Source organism: Neolamprologus multifasciatus, chromosome 17, assembly GCF_963576455.1.
Source record: "Neolamprologus multifasciatus chromosome 17, fNeoMul1.2, whole genome shotgun sequence".
Classification (NCBI taxonomy): domain Eukaryota; kingdom Metazoa; phylum Chordata; class Actinopteri; order Cichliformes; family Cichlidae; genus Neolamprologus; species Neolamprologus multifasciatus.
In genome coordinates, this window is record NC_140455.1 from 29,267,010 (window position 1) to 29,283,085 (window position 16,076).

The 16,076-nt window shown below is 39.4% G+C and overlaps 1 long non-coding RNA gene across 1 annotated transcript in view; it reads right to left on the reverse strand.

The window, feature by feature from the left end:
- Window positions 1-288: 288 nt before the first annotated feature.
- Window positions 289-16,076, reverse strand: part of LOC146499595 (uncharacterized) — a 57,906-nt gene continuing 42,118 nt past the window's right edge. Inside the window, exon 3 of the long non-coding RNA XR_014870153.1 lies at window positions 289-4,604. This is a non-coding gene — a long non-coding RNA (uncharacterized LOC146499595). The remainder of the gene's footprint in view (window positions 4,605-16,076) is intronic.

The following is a 16,076-nucleotide window of genomic DNA, read 5'->3' on the forward strand; positions in this document are numbered from 1 at the left end:
AATTAGGCTGTGCCGTCTTATTTCTCTGATCATTTTGACATTTTTGGAAAGCTGGGGTCTGCACGGCAGCGCAGTCGTAACTGAGCATTGCAGGAAAAGACATACACACCCTTAGGCGAAACAAAGAATGGCAGCAATCTATTCAAACACAACTTCCCCCGCATGTGCCAGTGGTGTTTTAAATAATGCAGACTCTTTCCCATAGATGCCAGGATGGTTGATTCCCACCTTTACATTCCCATGGCCCCCCGCTGGTCTAGGATCAAATCCTCTCTCACCCCCCCCCCATCAGTCTCCCCTCTACTATACTCTCAAGCCTCCTCATGTCTCTGTAAAGTAAGAGAAAAAGCCAATGTAGGAGTGGGAACCTGAAAAATAAATTACACTGATAATGCAAGCAAAAGAAACTTCCCAACCCACCCACTGAATATTAGATCACAACAACGTACAGTCTTAAATAAATCATTAAACCTCTGCAGACCTCCTCTATTACAATTTCATCTTGAATAATTATCGGCCCCATTATTGGTGCTGGAGTAATGTCACACAGTTGCAAGCGTCTGCCAAAATCTTGTAATATCGTGGGATTAATAATTCATTATTTTTTGGGGTTCTCAGCAACAACCCATTTGGGTTTTATTCAGATTCTGTCCAGGGGGAGACTGAATGAGAACAGCTCATTGCACAGCAAATACAAACAGAAGGTTGACATTTAAACCCAAGCCCCCACAGCACCCTACTGGACCCAGCAGCAGGATAATTTGAATTTCTTGCTTAATTGGTTGACACCGAGTTCAGCTCAGGCAGAAAGTTACCGCTGATGAATGCCATTATTAGCCATTTTGAGCTGGTGAAAATTTGGACCTAATTTGTGAGCAGACAAGGGGTTCACACTGAGCTGAGTCACTGTTTTCACGCTGGCGCTTAAGAGTTTAAAGGGGTTCAATTTAAAGAAATACACCCTCACAAAGAAGGGTGGGCTCTGATACAATGTATCAGAATGTGTTCATGGTAAGAACTCAAGTTTTCAACCATGCTACCTATGTCAAACTACAGATGGTGATGTCATTGAGTCCAGACTTCAGGTTCATTCATGGTTTATGGTTCTCAGATGGAGAATCCTAACACTGGGAGTCTTATTACTTCTCCTCCGGTGCCGTAAATTACTTAACTTTTATGGTTTTTCGAAATATGCTTCAACTTCTACATGATGGATGGGAATTTTGGTGTAGACGTTTGAGACCCCCTCGAGCTGAACTGTAATTACTTTGGTGATCCTCTGATTTCTCATTTTGCTCTTGACTAAGTAATAGAGCTAATTTTAAAGTAACCTATGAATCTATAGTCAAAAGTTCTTTATTAATCTAAGAAGAAGAAAACAAATGTAGAAAAATGTGTTTGATTGTGGAAGGATTATGTAGAATTAATCACAAGTATTTTCATTTAACTCAAGTTTAACCTAGAGGATTAAATAATATAAAACTTTAAAAGTTAGGAATATTACATTTATTATATTTACTATAATCCCATCTATTTTAATTATATATAAGGCACCTTCATGACTGATGAGGGAGTTACAGCCCACAGTTTTAATTAGTACAGTAATAATATCATTTAACTTTAAAAAATAATGTTTTTTCTTGTTTTTTTGCTTTGTTAGGTTCAGTTTTGAGTATTGACTGTTTGTGTATTTAAAGGTTATTTCACTTACATCTATAAAAATCACTATAACAACTTTAAATGTTCTTTGCCAAAGTACAACTTCACAGCCTCACAGCTTTACTTGGATGGCAATAAACTATTTTAAACTGAAGCCTTTTTCAATTAAAAGTTAAATTAATTTACGTGTATATAGTGCCAACTCACACCTTCCTCTCATGGCACTTTATACCATTAAGTAAAATGCAAATCATGTTAGACCTGATGTAAAACGTATTTAGATACAGCAGCCTGTAACAGCTTTTCGTGTACAGCATTTATTTGCATTCATAGGAGAAAACAGACTACGTCACGTACGTTACCAAAGAATATTGATGACCTACCTCTGCACATTGTTTCACTTAGTTTTCCATCCTCATCTCTATTTCGAGAACTCGGCACAATGACCCCGGGGCATAGGAATGCAGGAATGAGTTTGAAATTCAGGGCATGTGCCAGCATGCAGGTGGGAAAAGTAGGTCTGTTCACAACCAAAGATTGACTCGTCAGCCCTTACTTGCTGAGCGTTCTGCTTAATTGTTTGCAATTAGCTGTTTAATTTTCGATTTTTCCCCCACTAAAACTTTCATCCAGAGTGGTAAACACTCTCGGCAGGGATCACCCATGTTCTATTTATAATGTGTGTATACATTCTTGATAATAGGCAGGACATTGATGTGAACATGGCAGCTGTCATATCCGCAGGAAGCTCGCTGCATGTGTTGGCCAGCGTGTTGAGCACTCGCCGCGTGTTTAGTGGCTTCTACTCCTACATGAACCCATCTACCATCACGTAGGAATAAAAAGCCATAAGACACAACAGCAATCTCACAGGAGGAAGGAGAAAGAAGGAAGGAAGGAGGGAAGCGTATTAAAAAGGAACTTCACGTAGCCAAAAAAGGAGATAGGTTGTTCTCTCAGCTGGAAGGACGAGGAAAAGGAGGAAAAGTGATTTACAAGTGGGTAAAACACAGGGAGGGTGGGCGAGGAGAAAGTTAATTTTGCAAAGGGATGATACAAGGAAAGCAACAAGGAGTCATTTAGAAGGCAGAGGTAATCCACAGTTGATAGGTATTCAGAAGGCCATGCTCTCTGTTTGTCTTTCTTTCTGTTTGATTATGTGCTTCTGTGTGCAGCAGATGACTGTACTGCAGGCATTACTAGATTCAGAAATTCCTCTGTGTGTAAACTATATTTGATATGCTGGAAGCTGCTCTGATGAACCTAACCAAACTCCATCTGCTCTGCTTCCAAATACACATATTTTTCTCCAGGCAGCCGCACACGGTTTAATGTGCATTTCAAATGAGAGCCTGTGTTTCTTTAGATGTTTCACAAATAGATATCTGCTTTTTAAAACTAGACATGCTCCTATTAATATCCACTTCACAGTCTCTGTTCGCAGCCCTCTTGCAGTAGAAAACCACTCTCCCTTGGTTGCAAAAGGGGTTACAGTACGAGTGTATGCATGCACAAGTCAGGCAGATAAATATGTATGACTCCACCGCGGTGGGTTTCCTGCTTTGTATGCTAATGATCTTATTCAAGTTTAATAATGCAACGTAGGTGCACTGAGGGTAGGGTGGTGGAGGAGGGCTGACGAACCGAGGAAGGACCTCGTGGATGATCCGTGAGGAGCGAGAAAACTGATTAAATTTTTTCTTAATAATCCGTAGAAAGACTTGGCTTTCTATGGAAACCACAAAGACTGCATTTGATAATCGACACTACAATGTATGTGATTTGACATTTTTTAATGGCCAGTAATGGTGCTGTTCAAATTAGTGAAAAAAATTCAATTGATGGCAAGGATTCATATGCAGGCTTCTATATGCTGGTTAGATGTTTTGCAACCAAAGGAATCAAAGTGTAAGTGAATTATCTATCTATATATCTGTATATAAAAGATGGACGTGACTACTGTGACACTGCTTGTTTATATATGAAATCCTATTTGTAAATCTTGAGGCGAGTATTTTGTTCGTCAGGGCAGCGATAGCTAAGTAGGTAGAGCGGTGGCCCCATGATCAGAAGGTCAGGGGTTCGAATCCACTGAACGGCTACCCTGAGGTGCCCCTGAGCAAGGTACCGTCCCTACACACTGCTCCCCGGTCACTAGATTGGTGGCTGCTCACTGCTTCACTGAATGGGTTAAATGCAGAGATGAATTTCCCCACGGGGATCAATAAAGTACATTCTTATTATCTTGGCTTTTTGAAACCAAAAGTTGAACTTAAAAACTTACCTTGCTTTATTTGATGTCTGTTTCACTTTGAACCACAATTTACAATGTGAACATCATGCTGAATGAAATAAGTGTTGAAGTTAGGGTTAAGCCACCAGGAAAACATTTACTGAGGTCATAGAGCTAGTGACAAGTAGGCTCATTTGCCTATGAGTTTTTTATCTTCTTATACAGTCTTTGACTAAAAGAGTGTTATTCAGGGAATTCAAGCTAAAATCTATTATTTATTTAATGTATTTGAAGGTGAACTGACTGTCTTTCTTTTGTTCGAATTTATATTTTTACTTCATTACATTTCCTGTCATTCCCTTATCATTTAAAATATGGTGTTTCATCAAATTACCCCACTTTAAAAACTTTCTCATGCCAACCAGCAAAAACACTAAAATGCATCACTCACGTAACATGAAGTTGTTAATAGTTTCATAGGTATATTACAGGTTTATGTGGTTAATATTCTTTTATCTTTAATCTCAGTCTTGCAGCAGATGACAGCGATGGAAACAATTTTCATTAGTAAAACAAAGGGAAGTATGACGAGCGTCTGTGTTGGTGTACGTGTGTGGAACCATATGTGATTCCCTGCGTCTTTCATCTACACTCAGATGAAGGTAGACGTCAGTGCTCATTCGCAGGTCTCTGCATGAAATCCTGAAGGACCCTGGCACAGAAACAGAAGAGAAAGAAGAAGAGTGGAGATGAGAGGTGCGCTCAAACAAGAACTCATCCTGAACAGTGAAATCCTTATTAATGCTCTGCAGCTGTTTGGTCTTTTAATAAGTCAATTGTAAGGTTTTAATTATTAAATTAGAGATCATTATGAGTAGCTGCAATGAAAAATGTGCACCCTGGAAGAAGTTTTATGAGTTGTGCGTGTGTGCTTTCAGCTGCCAGTCTGAAAAAGCTGTAAATCTTTAAAAAGTGCTTCTCCCCGAAAAAGAGCTAAAAATGTGATTTTACAGACCCACCGACACAAACAGGCATTAACCACAAACCAATTATGCCAAGTAGGAACCTCTTGGTGATGACTTGTGCAGTTTACAGTGCCTAATGAAAAGTTAATAGCAAGCACACACACGTCGACGTTTCTGCACCTGCTAACACCTCCACTGAAGTAAAAAGTGGGAGATGTCAACAAGGCAGCCATAAAGCGTATCGATAAAACTTTATGTTTTGCTCAAAAGTTTAGAGCGCCTACATGTTTTGTTCATACATGTCTGCGAGGTCTGACCATCCCGATGGCCAAAAATAAACGGCTTGCTTTTAATTTATCATCTAAGAGGCGAGGAGAATTGTTTAGGATAACTCTTCACACAATGAGCTGTGACATCTTCATTGAAAAATGATTGATTGGTCTGCCAGGGAGAGGAGCTGTTTGAGAGACAGATCAGTCAAACAGTCAAGCTGTAAAAGCCCAGTAATATGATGAATGGTCTATTTACCCAACAGATGAGGGGAGACTTGCATAAAGATTAAACGTGTGGTTTTTGAACGTGTCCTGGTCACAGAATAGATAGAAATTTGAATAATATGTCTGTGTTCTCTGTCAGGCAGCAAGTTGGAAATAAATTTAAGTTGCGAGTGATTTTCAGCTTTGAATAATGCAGCTTGGCTCATTCATCACTTCGGATTGTCTTGCAGCAAGAGAAAAATGGATTTATTGATTATGATGCATGCATTTCACACCTGTGTGGATTTCCACCTGCGCAAATCCCACAAACTCGATCCGCCGAGGATCCGAAAGTTGACGGAAAAAGTGTGGTTCTCTCTGATTAATTTCCCCTTCCTATTTCCCCGTGCACAAAGAAAGTTTCAGCCACATTATCATTACGGCATAACCATTATTAGTCGTAACATTATTCTCCTTCACCGGAGGCCATTGCGTCTATATGCTCGTGTATCATAAATGGACCATTTAACGAGCACAAACTGTATCTAAAGTCGAGCCACTAATCACTTAACTAAACAATGTCTCTGAGGATCGGGAGCAAGTGTTGATAGAGTGACCCAATTTTTTTTATACACGGCATTTATAATTGATGTGCAATAGATGTAGCAGCCTCAGATCTGATAAGGGCTTGGCTCTGATGGATCTCCAGATAGGCTTTCGTGGGGGGAACAGATGTAGAGTCGTGCATCAGAGAGGGATGAGGGTTGCCTGTGATCGTTTCCACCCTGCAGCGAACAAAATAGCCCTCATATATCCCTGTAATCTGCATTAGCGCCAGAGCACAAGCCAGGAGACAGCACAGAGGGGGATGAGTAATGGGGCTACCACTGATTTGGCAGGACTATATTACACCTCAAAACTGAGGCATGCCCAACTGGCAAGAATATGAAATGAGGATGTCATAAATGAACACCATCCCTCCAAACATGATATTCTTCAATCCGTATTGTATGCTTTTAGTAGGCAACAGGCAGGTATTGACTTTTTTTTGGTGAAATCTACCAGACTTTGAGTGTTTTTATTTTATTTTACTGCTTTATTTCTATTGATTGGCATGTTTCATCACGTATTCTGTTTCTGTCCAGAAACCAGTAGGTTGTGAGATGACTAATGACCTCACAATGCTTTGGCAACTTCCGCCGGTATGAAAATTGCAAAACTTGAGCCACAAGTAACTCTCTAACTGGCGAGGGTATGAGCACGAGCCCAGAGCCAGACGAAGAAATGAATGTTCCTGTCCAGCAGCCACAGTGGAGTGTACATGGTGAAAAAAAAAAATCATCCAAAATAGTGTATTGCACTCCACACCCAGAGGGGGAAGGCAATTAGTTACATCTACTTTGTGTCTCTCATTTTACTGCTTATTCTGAAGCAGCCTTTAGAGAAGAGAATTAAGCGGTGAAGTTATTTCCAACTGAATATTTTTAATCATGGGAGTAAATTTTGCAAGACAAGAAAGCCTAGCTGGAACCCAAATAGCAGAAATCTTTTCATCGCATCTCAAACAGAGCTAAAACCTAACAAGTGAGGATATAAAATGAGAGCATAACAAACACCATCCCCAACACGGCGCCTGGCATTAAAGCCTTGTAATGGCTTGTAACAGGATATGCTCACTTGGTATCTGAAATTAAAGCATAGATATTACATCCCTTGAGGCCAATCAAGTAATTCTGTGTATATTCTGCTGGGACGCTAATGCACTACGAACTGTTTGTTTGTGGGCTCAGTCTTAGTTGGTTCTCTGCGAATGAATTTAGTTTAATTTCCTCTTATAATTTATGCTTTCTTGCATTGATAAAGTCTGGTGCATTCCTTTTTCTATTTACAATTAAAATATCTCATAAGCAAAACACACAGCTCAAGGAAAAGAGCTCAGCATCTACAGTCTGCTAATGTTGTTATTTTTGCTCCACTTTGAACAGAAATTTGATTAGCAGGAGGAGACAGATAGCGCGCCGCAACATGACAAATGATGCGAAAACTTTACTTCTTCATCAGATAAAGCCGAATCATTTAATCAACACTGGTGCAGGGAAACATCAGCATATGGTGGTATTAAATTTACATCTTGGTTGATGTGTTGTGCAGCCGCCACACATCAACCCATCAGCCTCTACAGGATATGCACGCAAGCTTCTGCTGCATGGCTTTTCGTTATGTGAACGACAAAGCAGCAAAAGAAAAAAAAAAACTGCAAAAAAATCTGTGAAAAGATGAGAATAAGACGAAAAATGCAAGCAATAAAAGCTAAAGTTGTCCCTGAGATAATGAGCGATTGTGTTCGTTTAATCCTTTCTTGCGCCTTTTATGTTTTGTGACGACGACTTTCATTAGAGAGCTTGCTTTCACAACAGGCGAGCCTTTTTCGGCTGTATATAAACCAACTAAAGGTCCAGATCAGGTCATTAGGAGAGCGGGACTTTCATTAGATTATCGTTAAAGTGTGCATGTGTGAAATTCCCTCGTTAGTGACCTTTATACTCCAGCTAATAGCCTCTAAGTTTCTGCTGGAGCTGTTTTTTTCCACTGCAGGGGCATTAGAAGATTGCTTTTTCCATTTCACATGTTTCTACGATAAAAAGTGCTTGTGGAAGCATTTTGGAAGCGAGTAGAAGATTAGCTTTTTGCTCCCTGCAACATCCGGATGACCTGAGAAGTTGAAAGGTGTTGGTGTTTTCTGTTGATATGTGTTGCACTGCTTTGGAGGATGCCGATTAATGAGAGTATATAGGAAAAAATGAAATGAATAAAGACCCCCAGGATAAAAGATAAGGTTAAAATGCAGTGTGTTGTGCTTTTATTACTCAAAAATAAAATGTAGCGCGGACACTAAGCTTCAGGGAAAAGTCGACTAATCTGATTTTCACCAATTTATCCCGGCTATAAGAACATGCTAATATTTTAGGCTATTAGTGAAATTGTTTTAACTTTGGTTTGATACATCAAAATGCTATACTAAGCACAAGCTTTTGAGATAGCTGTTGCATTGTAGCATTGTTGCATTGTTAAAATGCTTTTGTCAAAGCCGAGGCAGAATGAATAAGCACATTTTTCTTAATCAGCATCACAGCATTTGATTTTTTTTTCTCCATATTTCTCTGTTTGGTTTTTTGGAATTTTTGTATTATTTAGTTTTATATTTGTGGCTGTGGATGTATATGCATGTATTTCTGCTATGTTGCTTAGTTGTTTAAATATTTTATGTACTTTAATAGGTTTTTATAGCTGGAAGCCCTTCGAACCTCTATATGTGATATTTGGCTGTACAAATAAACTGAACTGAATGAATTTTGAAAGGAGAACATTTCTATTCTGGTCAACACTAAGCTCCTGGCAACCAATTGTTTAGTCCTTTTCACAGACAGAAAATAGAAAACCCTGCAGAAAACATTTAAAACTGAGTCAATTTTAAATAGGAAAAGTTAAACTGTGGTTAAAAAAATACTTCCCATGCAACTGCTAATCAAATGTTGCTGAGTTCTGCAGCACTTTGTACCATGCACAATGTTGCAAACACACTCACATTAGTTTGCAGAGTTGGGCTAACTTTAGCAGTGCTAGCAGCAGTAGCCGTTTCCACGTCCTGGTGAACTATGGTTACTCCTGGCCTCTGTCTCTTGGTTCTTGCCATTTTACTCTGACAAAGCCGGAATACAGCTGCTCCTTTTTTTCCCTTCTTTTTTTTTTTAATACTAATGCACTGGAAAACAGCAGTGGCTAGCATGGCTGTCATCTGTTTCCTTTCCACCTATTCATAAATGGTGAGAGACCCATTTTTCAGGGCTGCACCCTGGGCAGCAGCATTGCATCATTTGTGAACAGAAAGAAGCCATTGTGCATTATTAAAATAAGAGTAATATGTTCAACCAACTAGTGTTTCTGATGCTAACTACTTGAGAATTTTTTGTGATTAAATCCATTAATGTGCATGCACCCCAGGTGCAGACTTCAGGTGGAATTCAAGGAGGTGTAACAGTAAGGACTGCTACGGCATCGTTTCTCCATATTTGCAAGTATAATCAACGCTTAACATTTAAAGTGACAGTGACACTCATCAGTGCACAGCCATTCTAAAAAATTTGAATCTTATTCTAAAAGTAATTTGTTAATGACAAGTTATTAAGATATGATGAATGACCTTCTGATGCCAAGAAAATTTGTTAGATTTGTTAACGTTGACACTACAATCCAGTGCCTACCCCAAAACGTTGTGGGATTGGCTCACAAAACCCTGCATGAACCCTGCAATACATATATTATGCACAAATGGGTTCATTTGAACTTGGATTTGGTCTACTTCTACTTCTTATTTATTTATTGTCTACTACATGTTATGTTCTCTAATCCTTTTAACAGCTAATTATTATGTTTAATGACCACATTCAATCTTTTTAACGAACATTTTCCAATGGTTTCATTTTACAATTTTAGCTGCTAGAAATACTTTTAGCTAATAAGTCCAACTTTTCATTAGTAACTTAGTAAGCTATTTTACAAGCATGTTTAGCTAACAGTTTCATTAGTTTACTGTTAACTTACAAAATCAAAAGTTAAATGTATTCTTTTACAAGTTTTCATACTATCAGTTAACTGTGAACTATTCCTCATACCCTTGAGCTATTTTAATGGGTTTTTTAAAAAAACTTTCTTATTATTAATTTCTTTTTAAATTATTTATTTTGACCGCTCATTATGCATCATTTTAACTTAATGGTTAACTTTTCTTCTCAAACATGCACAGCTCTACTAAAGTCTTGAATTAAACTATAAGTTTAGTCAAGCTAATTTGTCTATGTACACCCTAGGTGTTGCAAAATTACCCCCCAGTCTACACCAGTGACTGGAAACCACCACTGTAGTCTACCTCACATCCGTCAGTGCTGCATTACATGGAGCCACACTTGTTTAAACTCTGTTTAGCTGACTTTAAAAAATAAATTTGTGCAGTTTTTTTGCAAATCATGCACACACAGTATACTGTATACTTGATGTTTATGTGGAGCGACTAAATGAAGAAATTATTAATAGCCTAAAAATCAAAACCGTCCTCCCAAATATGCAACAAATCACCCTTATCTACTCTGTCGTTCCTCTTTCTTTCTCTGCTCCCTCCCCGTTTTCATTACTCACTGAAGGTTTTCTCTCTCCCGTTGACTCTGAAGTGAGAACATTTTCATGAAGGCAATAAAACGCTCATCAGCAAAGGCCTGAAATGATTTTTTAATATGACGACATTTTAATGAGGACTGAAGGAGATGGCTGGTTTGGCTGATGGCAGCACCTCTTTATCAATGAGTGGCAGGGAAGAACTAATGGCACTAAAACAGGCAAGCTGCCTCGCCTCCCTCTCTCTCTCTCTCTCTTTGTGTCTTTATGTCCCTCTCTCACACACAACACATACTTTATATTCTTTATTTGCAGGAGCTAAATTAAATTTCAAGCAGCAGAAAGATACGAAACCATTTTTTCCTCCAGCAGGATAGTTATTACTTTCCCGGGGATGCTGTATAAAACCATATTTGACCTTTTTTAGACAGTTACACACAGACTCTCCACTCTCCATCTCACTTTTCGCCCAAGTAAGTGTTTACGTGTTAGGCCATTGATTGAAACTTAATCTGAGGACTGCACAGTTTAGCTGCTTGAGAAAACCTGTCAGATGTGAGCGCCGAGATTGATTGTGCTGACAAAAGGTCGTGTTATTGGACTGGAGAGGTTATGATGAAATTACAGATACAGCCCCAGACAGGGTTCAGCATTTGAAGTACACAAGTCACAGGAAGTCCACATCTATCAGCTGGAGGAAAAAAAAAAAATGCTGTCTCACATGCACTGAGATTCAGAGTTTATAAAACTGCTTTCATGCTTTCATGTTCAATGGAAATTGCACAGCCTTTGTAAAAATGACCCAAACCTCAACACCACAATACCGCTGAGACGTGTTGTAAATTAATGTCACAAAAGGTGGAACCACATATATCACTGCCAAGATGTGCTAAATTACTGTCAGAATGCATTTTGAGTACGACTTTTACTTGAAGCCTTAAACCTAATAAGTTGTCGCGCGAGGATAGAAGTCGGTGCTTTGAAACTATAGTAAAGCTATGATAAGCAGCAAATTAATGTCAGAACAGTGTCACTCACAAAGATGCTTTGCTCATTACATGCTGCTTTATAACAGTACGCGATGTAAAGTGCTTACCAGCGTACATTACACCACTACACCACTTCATATTTTTTTAATGAGACTTCCACTTTATGATCTTACTCCAGCTAGTGGCCAGACTTGGCTGACTTTACCGTCCAAGGTCAGGACGAGAGCGCTTTGTGGAGGAGAGCCCCCTGCCCACCAGACGCTAAACAAAACCGCTTTCCCTGCCTCCTTCCTCTTATGCCACACAAGGTCGTCTCATGCTGGCTACGCCTCCGCAATTAGCATGCAGCCCGTGGCGTGGCCTGTCTGGTGGCGAACACGCAAGCATGGCGCTCTGCTCTTCTAATGAGATGCCAGTCAGTGAGGGTGCCTGTGGGACTGTGAAAGTAAAATACTTATATGTGCAAAAAAAAAAAAAAAAAAAAAATTAGAAACCTTCCTGGGGTGTTAGTGCACCATCTCGTGGGTGGTAGAGGAGGCACAGTGGCCTGGACAGGCAAGTAATTTTACATAACACATATTATTTAGTGGAGGCTGCGCCTTAAATTGCAGAACTCTACTCATGAAGGCAATTGTAGTCACCTTGGGTAACTCCCAAAAAAGGTTTTGTTGTACCAACCTTTGCTTTGCTAAAGCTTTTGTAACACAGGATTATTGGAGGAGTAAACCAGTTTCAGGTACAAATGCCAAACTGAAGTCCCACTAAATACTTTTCTTTATGTGAAATCTTAACAATAGCACAGCCTGATCTCTTGATTTATATATTATATATTAAGATAGAGGTTTGAGCGTTGGCATTGACAATCAGACAATACGATTTATACACAATCCAAAACTAAAGTGATTCAGTTTCACTAAATCTGTAAATATAGACCAGAGTCAAACACGCCCTGGTCTACAGGTTCTTCCACTCACCAGTTTAAATTTTAGTGAGACAAGAAGTCATGCATATTTAGGAGCAGAGATGTGTTTGACTGCCAGCTGCCAGCTACACCGAGTCACTGAACTGGACCTCTTAGCCACAATTGTGATGTTGGTGCTTTCTGGTTCACTTTTAATACAATTATCTGACAGTTAGCCTCAGTTGCGATTATATCTCTGCAACAATCTAGTACTGGTGTTTTATTTATGTGCTACGTGTCACTAATTTCCAGATGTGTTCATCTATGCATTCATGTCTTCATCTCTTCTGAATATGGCCCCCTCCAACAAAGACCAAGCTGGCGAAGCGCAGTATCGTCTGTCTCTATAATAAAATCAAGACTTTTACTTGGATGTTTGTAGATTGATTAACAAACCAATTGGCATGCCCAAATCATGTTTTGTGATGCTGCTGGTCCTTTAATAAAGTCCTTTAATATGGAGAATCTACCCTTGTTTTATATAGTGCCCTAATGGATCTTCTGTAATATCAGTGGATTAGAGTGTGAGTGTAAATCCGCTGTGGAAGGAGGCTTTGGGGGCTTTTCACATGTCTGTGAGGCTTATTTTCTCATGAGCTGCCCACACATATGGTGTTTTTTTAAAAGAGGAAAACCACCAGGAGACTTTTGTTTCAACAAGCCGTGTGTGCAGCATGACAAATGCGGTGTGCATGCAGACACAAACTAGTTGAAAAAACTGCTTTTGCCTTCACTTTGACTGTGCGGGAAAGCATAAATCAAAGAGCACGTAAAGGGAATGTTTCTCTCTTTTGGGTAGTATTCTCTTTAACTTTCTGTTTACAATGGACACAATCACAAAATGTGTCAGGTATATCAAATACATGCTTTCACCTCTAGCTGATGAAAAATCTGCTTAATTACCCAATTTCTTGTCTCCTATTCTGTAAATAGCAGCTACTAATTGCTTCAGTTATCAAGAACAATCCAGTTAAATATAACAGAATAAAAATACTGAGAAGGTGACAAATAAAACCACGAGTGAAACCATGAAAATGTTGGTCTAAATCAAGGTATTAACAGACTTCTGTGTCAGATTTTTTTTAAAACGTATGACTGGTAACGTGACCTTGGGCTATAAATGTGCTTTTTTAAATTCCTAGTGCCTGTGTAGAGTTTTGATATGATGACATCTGGGTGCTATCTGACCGGTCTTTCACCACACAATACAAAGAAGAATAAAGAGGAAATGCCAGTGCACCTAAAATATATGTTATCGCTGCCGTTTTGCTTCAGTTATCTTTTAAATGCCTATTAATAGTGTGCAGATCTAACTTCTTACATACAGCATGTACTGTTCCTAAACACTGCACGAAGCATAAAAAAAAATAAAAAAAATCACAAAGCACATTTTCCTACAGTGAGGAAGTCATTATTATGCCGCTCCAGTCTCTAGCACTGCCTTCAGCAAAGAGAAGCTTTTACGATGGGTGTGCATCTCTTTAAAAATCTTGTGGCAAGAAAATCTGCTCAAAACATGCTATTAGGTGATATTAAACCCTGCATATGGGTAGAATTTTTTGCACCTCTGCATGAAAGAACAGTGTGAAACTATGCTTTTATTAAAAGCAAACAGGACGGTTTTGCTCCTAACTCAGTACCCAGTTCTGGGTCTCATCCTCTGAGGCACTGTGGCTACACAGTGTGCCATGTTTTGACCCAAATTGCTTTATTTTGCAGACGGGTCTGTTGTAACTAGGCCTTCAGAGAGATGTGCACCAGATGTTTTACCTTGTTACATGAAATTTTATTTAAGTGGTGCATGTTTCATAAATGCCTTATCTATGGATCTATGTATGTATGTCTGGCTCTCTGTAAGGTTTGTCTTAAAAAAAAAGCACGGGGGGCTAAAGGCATGAACAGACGACACGCCTCACAAAGCCTTGGTGCCTGCTAATGGCCCCCTGTTTGTAATGGCATCCGTATAGCACCGCTTGACAAGCTGCCAAAGCGGGTGTTCTGTTATTGCGGAGCCAATCACCCACTAAGTATTTGCTGGCTCCTATTTCCTTTCTGCTAATGTGCGAGCCTCCCCAATGCCGCAGCTAAATCGACTCTTTACGCCTGACTTGTCACCCTGCAGCGACGCGCGGAGAATCCCAAAGATGCATCGGCGGAGGGCAGCACAATGTCTCTGTTGCCATGGATACGTTTATGGGCAGGGATGTGGCTGGGTGGGTTATGATGCTTTTACTGCAACCCTAAATCATGGAAAGTGATGGCTTTCGGTGATTAGGATGATGACGCTGACGTGACCTTTGCAAGGGTGTTGTTTGGCGGTGATTGCTCACTTTAATGCGTCTTTGAATCTTCTGTGTCAGACGCTGCGTGTGGGCAGAGGATGTGTGTGCATTAACTGCTTCCATAAGGGCCAGATTCTCTGGATCTTTAAGTGGAAAATGAGAAAAAAATATGTATGTTAGTCAGATACTGTTATGGATAAAAAACGAATAGACACAATTGTTACAATTACTGATAAATTGTTTGATTAATAATTTTCCCAGACAAAAAAAAATAAATGTGGTTTAGGTTGAAGATTTTTAGGTTTTCTTTGTCTTAAATTGTTATCAAATTAGTCAACCTAAGTGGCAGGTTAATAAATAAGGTTATTTGAACTACTATAAGTAAGGAACTGTGACAGTATAACTTTAACTTTGTTACTAAGGCTTAACTATCAAATATGTCAAAGAGAATTCTGGTCAAATTCTGATCAAATATCCCAAAATATAAATACTAATGGTTGGGTTTGAAAAAAGACTTAACAAATAAATAAAAACTGAAGTTCACAGGAATGGTTATTCACAAGGAAACTTTACTGCTCACATAGCTGCTCCCTCCTTATTAGAAATCCAAGGTGCGAGTTCATTTGAACGGCCTATCCCAAGAAGCTACATCTTATTTAACATTTGCCTATCATTTGGTGCCCTCAAATATATAACTAGAATTACATTAACCACTTAGCATGGCCACGTCAGATGTCTCCTCAAATACTAGCGAGATTAAAGTGCAGCTTGCTAATTGTGTACGCTTTAAAAATTAATCTTAAAGTAATCTTTTAATGGCTTGCTTCACTGTAATGTAGCACCGTGTCTATTATGCTACTTATACCAGCCTCAGCCCCAAAATTCAAACTGATTAAAGCTGAACGTCCCACCTGAAATTGATATATCCATCCATAGGAAATGTAATTTATAACATAAATCTTATACGGCCTTAATTCCTGGTTATAGAATCTTTGGCCAAGGGCAGCCCCTGGTGTGGGCATTAAATTTTTGCAGTTGGGTAACAGTGTCAGACCTGAAAGTCCATTGGCAAAGTAAACAGAGAGGTGACCTGCCGATACGAGCTTTAAAAAGCAATGCTGTGAAAGTGAGAAGCAAATAAACTCAGAAAGATGTAAGTCCTCAAGAGGTCTGTGTGGGAATGAGTATGTGAAAGCCACGTGACGGCAAGAAAGCCCAGACATTCTTTGCCCCCTGTTATCGGCCTGCACAGATGTGCCTCAGCCTTCTCTGCAGCGCTCCCATTCGCCACATCCATCACAGAAGTGCACCTTGGGAGATTGAGAGGATGGTGCATACGCCA